The following is a 13935-nucleotide window of genomic DNA, read 5'->3' as shown; positions in this document are numbered from 1 at the left end:
TGCCTAATTGAATACTGTTATATGCCTTATGGATTGAAAAATGCTGTGTGCAGACGTGGCAGCGGTTCATTGATTCCATTTTGCCCCCTTTGCCATTTGCTTATGCTTACTTTGATAATATACTGACCTTTTTGTCTGGCGTAGCGTGAAGCACGGCTGTTGCACTTGGAGCTATGCATGTGTCCCGTGCCAGAGCAGCAAGGTCAGCAGGCACGCTCAACCTCCATTGGGCAAGTTTGACATCCCAAAGTGGCATTCACATCCATATTGACGTCGTTGGTCCCCTACCCCCTTCCGAGGGTTGCAGATACATCGTATTGATCATCAACCACACGACCCGATGGGTTGAGGCGCTCCCAATTATTGACATAACTGACAAGACCGTTGCCCGTTCTTTCATCTCGGTGTGGATTGCTTGCTTTGGATGTCCCCCGTCTCTGCACAACTCTGCGAACTCTGCTTCATAGCCAAATTTCAGACCACGGCTTACCACCCACAGGCGAACGGCCTGGTCAAGTGGTGGCACTGCACACTCAAGGCCCACTAATGTGCCACAGCAGCCTATGGTCGGATGCCCTCCTGTGGGTCCTGCTGAGTATTTGCTCAGCCCATAAAGAAGATTTGAACGCCTTGCTCGCTAAGATTCTATATGGCGAATCCCCCTTTCTTCCTGCCAATTTTGTTGAGGATTCACAGTCAGCCGAAACCGAGGATCTTCCCGCCCTGGTCCAGCGGGATCAAACATGCACACTTTACACACCTCCGGACCCACCTTCCCTGCACCCACTCCACCCTGCCTGTGTTCATCCACAAAACCCTTGCTTCGTGCAACATTGTGATACTGCGGGACGACACTGTGCAAGCAGCCGACTTATTCCGGCCCTCGCCATGTGCTACAACGCGGTACGGAAACGTTCATCATCCACTTGCATGGACGGCTACAGACAGTGTCTGTTAATCGCCTGAAACTGGCATGATCACTCACTGATGTGCCTCCTGATGCTGCCTTTTGCTGACGCATCTCTGCCTGCGCAGCCGTTGAAACCATGGGACTCCTGCACCGCCGACGCCCCCACTCCCCGCACTGGCGCCGCCTACAACCGCCGCACTGGCACCAAGATTACAAATTCGTGTAATGAAGCTTCCCTCTGCCGTGCTCTGCACTAGTGAGGTGGGGGGGTCTCTGTGGCGTCTCTGGCGCAGAAACTTCTGCTGTTTTGGACTGCTTTGTTCTACTTTTCACTTTTGGCGCGTAACTTGTACTGCCATGTTTGTTATGTATCAGTGATTAATAAATGCGTATTCGATACTTAGTGTGATTGATCTCCAACCGCTCCTACGAGATAACCACAAATGTTTTGTTTCATTCCAGAAAGTCCTCTCTCAAATATCGTTTGAATATTATAAATGATCCTAAGTTCTCAGTCTGATGACAAATTCTTCCCTTGTAGTTTTGATGCTAAGTGTTGGTCTGCAGAGGTAATGTCATAGACGATAAGAGGATCATAGATTGTACTTCAGTTAGTTAGTTTTCATTTTTAAAAGAAACAGCACCTGCCACACATCATTGTTATTAAATACTTTTCTTTAGCTTGTATTCACTCACAACTTACCAAATAAAATCATGGTGCTTTAGTTATTCAAGAGTTTGTTGTCACAGAAATAGATGATTGCAGTTATTAAAATGTAATAGCCATTTATACAAAAAATTACTGATCCTACAAGATGCCATTGCAGGTGGTGAGACTGATAATTTTGTTAAATAACTTCTCTCCCAGAGACTAAATACGCAAAAATTTTGCATGGGGATATCACAGGTGAAAGGTATCAGAAAAATGGGTGTTTTGAATGCAACAATATGGAAAGGAGAGACTGCTACTCACCACATAGTTGAGATGCTGTGTTGCCGAAAGTCACAGTGAAAAAGAATACTAGATATATTTTCAGGTTTCAGGCAAAGTTGTTCTTCAGAAGTAGAACTTTCATGCATTCATATGGCAACAAATCACACACACACATGGGCAATGTCTCCAGGTGTTACGACCCGAATGCAATCTATCCTTTCCTCCTTTCCATATTGTTGTCATTTCATACATGTTTTGGGGTGAAATTGAGCACACCTATTTTTTGTCATATATGCAGAGTGCTCACAACTAGAAATGAGTCCTTCAATTCTCAAGAATTTTGGTTGAGTTAGTTCTGAGATACATGAAATGTTAAGTGGGATGCAATTAATTGAAGCAATAAATTATTCTAGTTATTTATTTCAATAATGTTTAAGAGGCAGCAATCAAAGTTAAAAGGAAGAAAAGATGAAATTTTTACAGATACAAGTGCTGTGAGGATCAGTGTAAAAGTAATGAGTCTTACATTTTTCTGCTCAAATGAAGTTTGTTAAGTAAAAAATTCGAATTTGGCGCTATTCTGCAAAACTACTACTCCAGTTTACTGCAAAAGTAATTTTCTGCATCAACAGAAGCCATAACTGTAGCTGTTTGCAAAATGGCCGACACTGATGTTCGTATTAGACAGCTTTCTGTAATAGAATTCTGGAGTGCAGAAGGTGAAATGCCCATTTGCATTCATGAAAGACTGAAAAATGTGTGTGGCAATGCAACAGTGGATATCAACCCAGTTAGACAATGGGTCTGTCACTGTGACAAAGCTAAAGGGCAGACATGGAGTGGCAGGCTGGTCTGTTAACTGACCAGAATAAAGAGACAAGGAAAACAACTGCTTTCCAAGTCTTGCAGTGCTTCAGTTTTGGAGGGAGAGGATTTTCTGGAAAAAACTGTGACTGGCGACGAAATATAGGTTCCTATTTTTCAACCAGAATCAAGGAGGCAGCCAATGGAATGGCATCACAGAAACTTACCATAGAAGAAAAAGTTCAAAATTGTCCAGTCGGCAGGGAAAGTTATAGCTGAAATACTCTGAGAAGCAGAGGTGTGATTGTGGTTTAGTTTGTGGAGCAGGGTGCACAACAAATTCTGCCTAAAATGTCAGAATCCTCATACAGCTTAAAATGCACCCTCAGCGAGTTTGCCCAACAAAAGGTTTCAAGTGACAAAGTAAGACCAAACACCAGTCATTACACCAATGAAGATGTTATGAAAACTGGATGGGAAGTTTTGCCTCAGCCCCCATACAGCCCTGACTTGGCACCACCAGGCTTCCATCTATTTGGGCAACTAAAAGTAGCTCATCATGGGATTTATTTTGATGATGAGGTGATCACGAAAACATCCATTTGTCAATTGGCTTTGGAAGCCAGACAGTGTGTTTTACCACAATGGAATATATTCCCTTGTTAAAAGATGGACCAGAATTCTGGAAATGGATAGAGATTATATTGAAAAGTAATAAATTAATTAAAAATGTTGTGGTTTTTAACTTCTGTAGTTGCACTGGAAAAAACTGACACTCATAAATGGCACCACACCACACACTCATATTTTTTCACGGTTTCTGCTAACAAATGAGGAAAGCCTTTTTGTGATAATGCAGATTTCCCACAGATAGCTTTTAGTGTCCTCGCCAGCGGACATCAAAATGGAGGCAGATGTGGTGATATGGTTATCATAGCGGAATAGTGCTGACAACTGCTATGGGAGGGGAGGGGAGGGAGGGGGGGGGGTTGCGCATGTGACGCGTGGCATGGGCAGACTCACTGACAGAAATGTTTATCTGCCGGCAGCAGTAACCCAAGCGGGGCAGTTCTGTCGCCGAGTTCAACCAACCCGGACCTCACCTAGTGCCTAATGCCATGTGCCATTGCTGTATAATCAGTCGTCAGTTGCCTGTGCTTGCCATGTGTTGTGTTTATCACCACGCTCATCTCATCAGGTTGTGGACTTTGTAATTCCCTGTAGATCAACTCACATAATGAGTTTTCATTTCTTCTTAGGGGGTTCTGTTCCCAACTCGCTGTCAAGAAACTGTTGGACTTTGTACAATATCTTGTACTGATGGTGTTCTGTGGCATTGTCATGCCTGTGCAGATTCTAAAGTGGCTACTAAGGACGTTCTAACACATGTGACACTTTAATTTTTTTTTCTTCCCTTTTCACAGAATTAATTTTGGGTCACCATCGACCCAGCATTTCTGCAATGGTAGCAGGACCAGCTGCATCTACAGAAGCAGTATCAGCAGTAGCATGAGCAGATGCAGGTACTGCTAAACCAGAAAGTGGAATTGCTTTGCACTTGTGCCACACAGTTGGCAGGCCAGGTGTCTACTATGCTGTTGTTTTTCCCGCTCCTGACACCATTTGGATGTGTCCATGAGTTTATGGAAAGGTGGGAAAATTACCTACACCAGTTGTTATTGTGCAACCAGGTGTACTGTTGAGCAGCTCGATAAAGCTACCTTGTTATTATCCAGGAATGTGGGGTTGTACAAAACTGTGCAAAATTTGAAGCCCTCCACTGAACCTGAGAAACTAACCTTTCATGAACTTTTTCGTTTGCTTACACAGTATTTTGGACAACAAGTCTTTGTGGTGGTGGCACTGTTGCAGTTTAACCAGTGACACTGTTGCAGTTTAACCAGCACCACAAATGCCCTTGGCAGTCATATACCGTCTGGCTCGCCAATCTGCAGGGTCTCTCACACAAATGTTGTTTTGAGTGTCCCAGATGTGTTACCTCACATGCAGACTTGCTAACTAGGGACACGTTTGTCCAGTTAGCACCTGATCTTGGGCCCAAACTAGAGCTTTGACCCTATTCACCCTCCTTTAGCCAACGACCACATTGCGGCATTATGAGTTTATGGCGGTGGCAAGGAACATTCTTTCTGACAACTGGCAGGTAGCACAATTAGGTATACGTGGCAAACAGTGCCCAAGTGCCCCCTGGAGTTCCATAGGCGGCCTTCCCTCCCACTGAGTTGTCATGTATTGATGATGCTGATGATTCCAGTGCAGTGGCATCATGGGGCTGCCCATCTTCACTCATGTTGACCTAGGCAGGTTCTTGTCGATTATGGCATTGTACAGGGTGATTCAAAAAGAATACCACAACTCTAGGAATTTAAAACTCTGCAACGACAAAAGGCAGAGCTAAGCACTATCTGTCGGCGAATTAAGGGAGCTATAAAGTTTCATTTAGTTGTACATTTGTTCGCTTGAGGCGCTGAACGTCAACTACCCGAGGCGATGGATCGGCCGCCAGGCAGCCCGTGACAGAGCACTTCATCACTGGCCTCCAAGAAGCCCTGATCTTACCCCCTGCGAATTTTTCTTATGGGGGTATGTTAAGGATATGGTGTTTCGGCCACCTCTCCCAGCCACCACTGACGATTTGAAATGAGAAATAACAGCAGCTATCCAAACTGTTACGCCTGATATGCTACAGAGAGTGTGGAACGAGTTGGAGTATCGGGTTGATATTCCTCGAGTGTCTGGAGGGGGCCATATTGAACCACTCTGAACTTGTTTTTGAGTGAAAAAAACCTTTTTAAATACTCTTTGTAATGATGTATAACAGAAGGTTATATTATGTTTCTTTCATTAAATACACCTTTTTAAAGTTGTGGTATTCTTTTTGAATCACCCTGTATTTTCCATCTGTGGCATTTTTAGAGGGCGTGCCAGCTGTCCTGCCCTGATTGTCTTTTGGTGCACGTTCAACGAGACTGCATGTATGTGGAGGCCATGTGTGGCGTACGCTTGCTACAGCTGGCAGTTGTGTAGCACGTGGACAAACACGTTTCCACAAATAGAAAACCTGCGCCCATATGGCATATGGATACTGTACATACCGCCTATGCGTGCGCAGCTGTATGCTTTGTGGGCATAGTGCTGAATGTATTAAAGAGGTACTATTTAAACTCTGGGGAACTCATTCACATTTTTAAAGTGTTTGCACTATTAATTAACTGTCTGAGTTGTCCCATGTATATGCTTTTGTTATATGTGCTTTAAGATAGTTTTGCATAAGTGTTTTAGAAATGGCCAGTGCTTGTGTTACCTGATCACTGTGGGCTGTGGCACGTCCAGACTAGTGGGTGACATTGGGGTGTGATTCCTCTCTCTTGATGTGTCACTGGGGAGCAGGTTTTGTTGTAGAACCATCTGAGCCTCTGATTCAGATCTTCCACTCGGTATCAAAGATTTGCAGATGGTCCTGTTGACAATGCTACAGATGGCGAGCTCCACCTTCATCTTGCAAGCAAGACTGACAGTCTTTACTACCTGTAGCCGACTGAAATCTGACAAAGTCTCTTCCAATCGAAAGTGAGACACATTGTTGGTATTGACATGAGCCACCACCTGTGGTTGGCTGCACCCTGTGCTCTTCATGGCATCTGAAAGTATCTGTTCCACATCTGGAGTGACTCCTCCTGGTGTGCACACAGAGAGCACACAGGATTCCTTCCCCTCCTTGGCAGCCATACCCCGAAGGGCCCCCATTACGTACCTACCACTGAGGCTCCCAACTACCGGTAATCCCTCTCTGTGTCTGCCCAGATTTTGCAGGCCAAGAGGCTTTCCCTGAAACAGGGCAAGTGACTGCATCTGGCTCAGAATGTTTATCAGGGACAGACAGTGCCCGAAACCTGTTCGTCACATGAACCTAGGAGGCCCTTCAACCAGCCCACTGGAAAGTCTTTTGCTGCATGCCACACTCTGAAATGATCTTTCACTCAACCACAGTGTGGCCAGTATCTGGGGTAGCCACTATATTGAACCAATTGGAGGACCTGTGGGAAATGCTAAATGTCCCTTGGTTTCCCATGTCTGGTCCCCATAGTGATGCCCATTGGCAACAACCCCAACACCATGGCCAATGCCAGCACCACCTATAACTGTGTGTGTAGTGGACGGATTGGCGGACGTGCTAGACGTCCCTTGGATACCCATGTCTGCCCATCCCTCTCCCCCTGCCCCCAGTGATGCCCACTGGCAAAAACCTCAAGCTGTAGCACCACCTAGAGCAGTGAGCGAAGGGTTACCAACTCAGCTTGCACCTGAATCCAGCGTTCACAGTCCCTGTCGTTACTAAAGATAGCAGAAATGTACTCTAGAGAGTTATTGAAAAGTTGATAAATACACAAACACACATGAAATGTAAGAGTTTTAAACTAAACATGCATAAAGGAAATTCAAAATAAGTTGCTTCTTATGAAAAGCTGTGTTAACTCACAAAACAAACAGTGTGCTTTGATACACTACTGCTGTGGGGGAAGCTACCACTCAACTGAATGTTCTAACAACCGTAATTTGCTCTTCAAGCAAAAACAAACACCTGTTGTGATGCAGGCAATGCACTGTGTCATAAAGCAACATATGTGAGCCAGGGGCTGGTGGACAATAAAATTCTAGAAATAGACTGGTCCGCCCAGTGTCCTGACCTGAACCCAACAGAACATCTTCGGGACAAGATAGAACGTCAACTCTGCTCCATGCCCCAGTGCCCAACATCACTACCTTCTCTAATTTTACCCTTGAGGAAGAGCAGGCTGCCATTCCTCCTCAGACTTTGACCTCCTCAGACTTTGACATCCTGCTGAAAGTATTCTCAGCAGAGTCCACGTCAATATAAAGGTGAACAGTGGACGCACCCCATATTAATGTCCTCTAATAGGTGTTTCGATTCTTTTAATCATATAGTGTATACAGCTTATGCAGCTTACATTAATAACTAATTGAGTGGAACTGTCTGTTAAATGGGTACTGTACAATGTTAACTGCGATAAAAACGGAAGACACGTGAAATGCAATCACATTCATTTCTTACAAAATGTAGTGCATAAATAATTTAACACAGTAATACATTGTACGTTTTTATTAAAGATGCATTATTACATAGAATCCACACAAAAAATTAAAAGCAAAGCCTACAATTTCTTTTCTCTCTTAAGTGTAGTGTTTTGCATTTAATTACAAGCATCATCTGTGGCTGTCTATTGTTCTTTTTTAAATGATCCTTTATAAATACAAACAAAATGGGTCTGGTGTACAATACTCTTTAAACTGCAGTATGCTTAAGGCAGAAAAAACAAATAATAACTGGTAGATCGCTCTCCTATAAGAAAAGTGACAAATAGTTCTGTGCTTTATTCCACTAATAGGCCTAACTCAGTCGTATCTTTCTGCAGGAAAAGTATCATTAGTGTAGTTACCAGGAATACCACTAGATAGTGCAGTGTGTCACTTTGCCACCACAGAAAATGTCAATTGTCAGAACAAGAACAACGGCATGTCTCAGTTGTGTTGGGAACTTCACAGGTGTAATGTGTTGCGTAACTCAAGAATAGTGTCACATTTTGAGTTAAGACAGTGTTCCTGTTTGCATTCTGACAATTTTCATGGTCTATGTATCACACCTTGAATTAGGTCACTTTCTCATTTGTGAGATAAGCATTTGACTGTGCCATTTTAAATTAAGAACCTCATATTTTGAGTACATTTGAAGAATGTGCTTGAAATCTGAAGTTATTGATGTTGCCATAATATGAGTACTGTAAAGTTGTTGTTAAGTTATTATTATTATTATTATTATTATTATTATTATTATTATTAGGTGTTTACAATCATTTTTTTGAAATTAAGTAAAATGGTATAGTTATATTTTTTTGTTTTTGTTTTTATGCAGTCTGAAAATGGGTTTTCGTTCCTTGAGAAAATGATAGCCACATCAGGAAAGTTAGACAAGTAAAGTAACATGAGATCCACAATTTCTCAGAAAAGGAGAACAAGCTGAAGGTAACGGCCTCCTTACTGATGAAAAGGCTCCGACTGGAAATTTAGCTTCCTATTGTACCGAAGTTCATGTTTCGACACTCAATTTGAGAAAGTGCAGCCCACTCATCGTTAATTGTGGGGCCTATTTGAAAATAAGTATCGCTTTTTTCAGAAAAAGCTGTAATGAACACAATGATAATTTACAACCACCTGTCCACTACTCGGAGTGTGATCTGAATATGAAGTTTCTTCAGAGTGTGACTTCAGATACAGAAGACTTCCTATCTGAAGTTGCGGGTAAAAAGGCTTATCAACTTGATGATAGCACCTTAACCATGGTTCACATATCAGAAGTATGTCCTGCCCACTTCTTGACATATAGTGGGGGCTAGTTTTTCCTCATTACACTCAACTTGTCAACAGAAAAAAAAAATTCTAAAAAAAATCTGCTTGGATTAAAGAAATTTCAAAATGCCATAGCAACTCATGCGAAGGATATGACATAAAAGCTACTATGGACAATGATCAAACAGACCTATTTTTCCAGCTTATATCTTTCATTGGTGATTGTCTGCATGCAAAACACAATCATCACTCTTGTTAAGTGTATTTACTCATGACATTTTCTTGAGCATTATGGCACACTGTAGCTGCAGGAGGTCATCCTATGCTAGGGATCTAAGTGCCAACTCTGAAACGCTCCTAAAGTCTAAATGTGTTATAATTACCAAGACTCAAGAGAAATTATGAACCGAGTCTCAATTACTGCTCAACTGTTTACATCATTTTAATAGAAAACAACATGTGAACTTCGGGCACTGGGCTGGGAAGTGGTACCTTCACCACTGGCCACTTCCATATTAGCCACAAAGCTTCACTACATGCACACCTTACTAAGTGCAGACTGTGCATGTGACTAGCACAGAACTGCAGGTGGCTGAACTGCTGATGGCATGAGAATTATGAAACGAATGTGTGCTATTCAGAAATCCGCATTTTTTGCCATATGGTGTGCATGCTACATACACTCAGCAGAAGTGCAGATTAAATGAAAGCCAAACGAAAGTAATTCTGATGAGTAGGCGGTATTCAAGTAGTATATCACTGCTAATTATCACTAAAGGCATGTGGATTAATTTTTTAGTCACAGCTATTTAAGACAGTCCATTCTATACCCAAAAGGTTGCAAATGATTAACTCACAGAAACAGCTGCTTTTTAAGTATGTTATTCAGCTGTTGTTCAAATACTATAACATACAGAGGATGAAAATGTATAAACATCCATTGTGTTTGGTTTTTGATGCAGAAATAGCCTGAGTTTTCCTGAGAATCAATTTATATAGAATCCAAATTTTTAAAAAATCCATGTGTTTGCCAGAACTTGGAAAGGAGCCCTTAAATGATTCCCATCGCACATCACAACTGCTCAGCAATACATGTTATTTGATCTTGATGCTCTTCAAATCAATTGTGGACATTTGCTGCCAAGCCAGAGGGGCATGATTACCAGCCTGCAAGATGTAATTCCCTGCAGCATGCAGGCTACGTCGCTGAATGAACATGGTCACCAAAAATGGTTTTGGAGACCTTAGCAGTTACTATTTCTTTCAGTATGGTAACATGAACAACTGAAATCCGCAATATGAATACCCGTATCATCACACTTTGCTGCTGGAAGACGATTACATTTCATGTTTTCTTTGGTAAGCAGTCTCAGATTTCAAGCTCCTTACAGCAATGAAGCCTATTTCTTGTACTGAAACATTTACATGAAATTTACAGATAGCAGTTTCTGCTTCACACAGTTTTTCTTGACCCATGAGCTCAGTGGTCACTTTCAAGCAATAGTCTTCTTAATAAAGGTCACAATCCACTTAATTGCCCTCATGTCTCTCACAGTATGTTTAGTTTTTATTAAAAAATTATATTTAACAGATGAAACTTTCACATCAACTCTATAATGCTGACATTATACTTGATTTGTGACTTGTCACAGGTGCACCAAATGAGCAATGACATCATGCTTTCTTTTCGAAAGATAAGACAATACTGGTGCATTACTGTTAAGTCAGAAAACAAGCTTTGGAAATTAAGTGTTTTTATTATTGTACTTAGCAATCATGTGAATTTATAGATTAATCTTGAACCAAAAATAGTTATATGTGGTGTACAACTGGCTTCCTATTAAACAAAACTATTTTCTATGCAGCAAATGCAGAGTTGTGATTTCACTATTCGTCTATTCAGATCATTTAAGAAGCACATAGCTGATGATGTATGACTGGAAATTCCTAATTTAACTTTTTAATCTGGCAACTGCCAACAGGTGTTAAATATGTGAAGAAATCCATGACTGTAGCTATATGATTTTATACATCATTAATAATACTGTTTTTGCTCTTAGACCATCATCATCACTATGAGTGTCATACATCAAACCAGTTTTAAAGCTATAACAATCCAGCACTGTGCACCTGGAAGATGAGACAAATGACCAAAAATACGCACACATAATACAAAGTAAAATGGCTACACAGTGAATAGTATAACAGAAAAGGAGTTAATTTCAGTTAAACCCCTCATTGTACAGCCATTTGCTTCATGTTACAACAGCATTTTTTCAGCCATTTGCCTCATTTTCCGAAAGCACAATGCTAGATTGTTAAGATTTTACAGCTTCAAAACTGTTTGATACAATGATATGTATTCACTATGATGATGGTCCAAAACTGGAACTAATCATGAAAACGTACATGATCATATATCTGCAGTTAATGATTTGTTCCAAATCCCTAATTTAGGCTTATATCACACTTAATCGTTTTATGTCCAGCACTTACAAGGCTAAGCAAGAAGTATATTATGTGACTTAACAAAAATACTTCACTGTCTGGACAGCATAAGTTGTAAAATCATGGAATTAGAGGAAAAATGTAAATAGTTTCTAGGTACCATATGAATAATCTTGGTCGTTTTCATGGTTTTTGACTGGTCCTTCTGACTCTGTGATTTCTTATAAGTGAAGAAGACAACATTATTGTAAAAGGTCATGGCAAATAATTTTCTTAAATTTTATGATCCTTTTCGCACAGTTCGCTTTTAACATGTTTCGTGTGTAGTGGCTTCAGAAGCCTGAAGAGTGTAATGTTTTCAATACAAATAAAATAAATAAGAATAATTCACTGTACTAAAAGAAGACTGTTAAATGTAGTTTCCTATGTATGTTTTGCCCGTAGATGAATATAGTAAATTATCATTTAATGTCTCTGGTACAAAAGAGATAATAACAAAGACAGTCCTATTTGATTAGCACTTTCAATCAAGCAGTCATGTAGCTGAAAAGTTCAGAGGACTACTTGGAGGAAGAGTACGACAAACACACGTGCAACAAAAGAATTTCTGTTGTAGCACTGGACTCTGTTCATTACCTATTAAAAGAAAGTTATCCTGATTCAACCAACTTCAATACAACCATGCTTGCAGCATTTAAGGCTCATTTTGTGTATTTCTACATCTACATCTACATCATACTCCGAAAGCCACCTAATGGTGTGTGGCAGAGGGTACTTTCGGTATCACTAATTCCTCCAACCCTGTTCCACTGGCGAATAGTGGTAAGCCTATGTATTGGCTCTAATTTCTCGAAGTTTTTCCTCGTGGTCAATATGCGAGATGTATGTGGGGGAAGGTAGTATGTTGTCTGACTCCTCCTGAAACGTGCTGTCCCGAGATTTCAATAGTCCTAGTTTTCTCTTCACATCGGCTCTTTTAAATTTGGAGAGCATATAGGATTTCAAGAAGCGCAATACAAGTGCAATAAACTATAATTTAACTATACATGTGGGTCATTCACATGTAATTAGTTTTACAAAACAGAATTATGGGGCATATACCCTGTTCGTGTAATTAAGCGATGCTGTTAACTTCGTTCAAAGACAGTTTAAATAGGTACTTGAAAACAAAGCAATGATACACGTAGGAGTTTAGGTGATTATAATTTAGTATGGGTAACACAGTTTATCTTTCTGTTGTGCCTATCGTATATTATAGTGTCAACAACATATACAAATTACTACATCAATTTTCGACTGTAATCCTCACATGGGACGTATTTTAAGGTTAACAGAAAAAAACGTAGCATCGTGTGGTCTTGCAGATGTATTTATTTATAGACACCTTTCCTTTCACTTTTGACACGTCAGACTTGCAAGTGAAATGAAGCACGCTATAAGCTATCGAATTCTCAGCAAACTGAAAAACACGTATCGCACAACTTGCACTAACTGCCGTGTAATACAGTGCTGTACAGAATTCAGTTCGATTACCGCAAACAGGCATTTGTCATCTTGCAGTACACTGCGAGACAGGTTATGTCAAGTTCCCACATGGTTATCAACTTCGGTGGGCATTATCCCAGAATAAATGCCTCCGTTCATCAGCAAACTTCATATTGTACAACAGATATTTCTTTTAAAACCGGTCAATTGAAAAATCTCGGCCAGTTCATGAAGACATTGGCAAAGAGGAAACAAATCACCTGCTATTTGACCTGCGACTTAACACGTGGTATAAAGTAATGATTAATGAAATCATTGCCTGCTGTCATTCTGAGTCTGTTTTATGTTGATGATGGGTGTGTGAGAAACCTGTACCGAGAAACGAATCACTCACCTACTGCCTGCATGACAGCCACATCCGCGCGACAAGTTACACTCCAATGCTTCACAAAAATGGAAGAAACTGCACTTTTATTTTAAGAGTAAAAGATTAGGAAGGTTAGCATGATTCTCTCGCGGCAGATTTCTGGTTTTGATATTACGGGTCATGACATCACAAGCCTTACGTTTTACATCCGGCACACTGGGTTGTCAGTGTTATAAATCACAATTGCCTCCATAAACGTTTTGTCGTAAAAGTACATTATTCAATCTAGGTCTTTATTCATGCCAATCGAATCTGTGTAATGTTGGAGGGAAGAAATCCATCAAATGGTGCCTGTCAACTTAAGGAATGCAAAAGTACGAAACCTTGAAAACGCTGTAGTTTTGCAGGCTGAACTTCAGCGGTTGGTAGCTTCAGTAGCTTTTTTGCGCGCGGGCACAAACAGCATTAAGTCTTGACAAGGCTTACTTCTCGAGAAAGATTAGTAAATCCTCCAGCAATCTTATTTCACAACGCTCCATTCTTTGGTAGTAGAGCAAAGAAATTTCGGTTACTTATGTACGAAGCACTATTAGCGCTTCG

At 40.9% G+C, this 13935-nt stretch overlaps 1 protein-coding gene across 2 annotated transcripts in view; it reads right to left on the bottom strand.

Moving 5' to 3' along the window:
- LOC126416212 (anoctamin-1-like) overlaps positions 1–13528 on the bottom strand; it is a 253460-nt gene extending 239932 nt beyond the window's left edge. The window contains exon 1 of one of the 2 annotated variants that reach the window (XM_050083803.1): positions 13363–13528. The gene's annotated coding sequence lies outside the window, so the exon portion shown is untranslated. Of the gene's footprint in view, positions 1–5973; positions 5992–13362 lie in introns of those variants that run through there. The other variant, XM_050083804.1, reaches the window with a different exon arrangement.
- Between the last annotated feature and the right edge of the window lie 407 nt (positions 13529–13935).

This window comes from Schistocerca serialis, chromosome 8, assembly GCF_023864345.2.
Source record: "Schistocerca serialis cubense isolate TAMUIC-IGC-003099 chromosome 8, iqSchSeri2.2, whole genome shotgun sequence".
Classification (NCBI taxonomy): Eukaryota; Metazoa; Arthropoda; class Insecta; order Orthoptera; family Acrididae; genus Schistocerca; species Schistocerca serialis.
This window is presented reverse-complemented; position numbering and strand designations above follow the sequence as displayed.